The 212-nt window shown below is 53.3% G+C and overlaps 1 non-coding gene across 1 annotated transcript; it reads right to left on the minus strand.

Moving 5' to 3' along the window:
• Positions 1-37: 37 nt before the first annotated feature.
• LOC118345857 lies at positions 38-193 on the minus strand. The gene has a single exon (XR_004799311.1). It is a non-coding gene; the product is annotated as a 5.8S ribosomal RNA (ribosomal RNA).
• Between the last annotated feature and the right edge of the window lie 19 nt (positions 194-212).

A 212-nucleotide genomic window follows, 5' to 3' on the forward strand; every position in this document is an offset into this window, starting at 1 on the left:
CATCATAAGAAGTGTTTGGGGTTGGGGCAACGATGCGTGACGCCCAGGCAGACGTGCCCTCGGCCGAATGGCTTCGGGCGCAACTGGCGTTCAAAGACTCGATGATTCGCGGGATTCTGCAATTCACACCAAGTATCGCATTTCGCTACGTTCTTCATCGATGCGAGAGCCGAGATATCCGTTGCCGAGAGTCGTTATGTATCATGGTAAAG

Source organism: Juglans regia, unplaced genomic scaffold (assembly GCF_001411555.2).
Source record: "Juglans regia cultivar Chandler unplaced genomic scaffold, Walnut 2.0 Scaffold_5305, whole genome shotgun sequence".
NCBI lineage: Eukaryota > Viridiplantae > Streptophyta > Magnoliopsida > Fagales > Juglandaceae > Juglans > Juglans regia.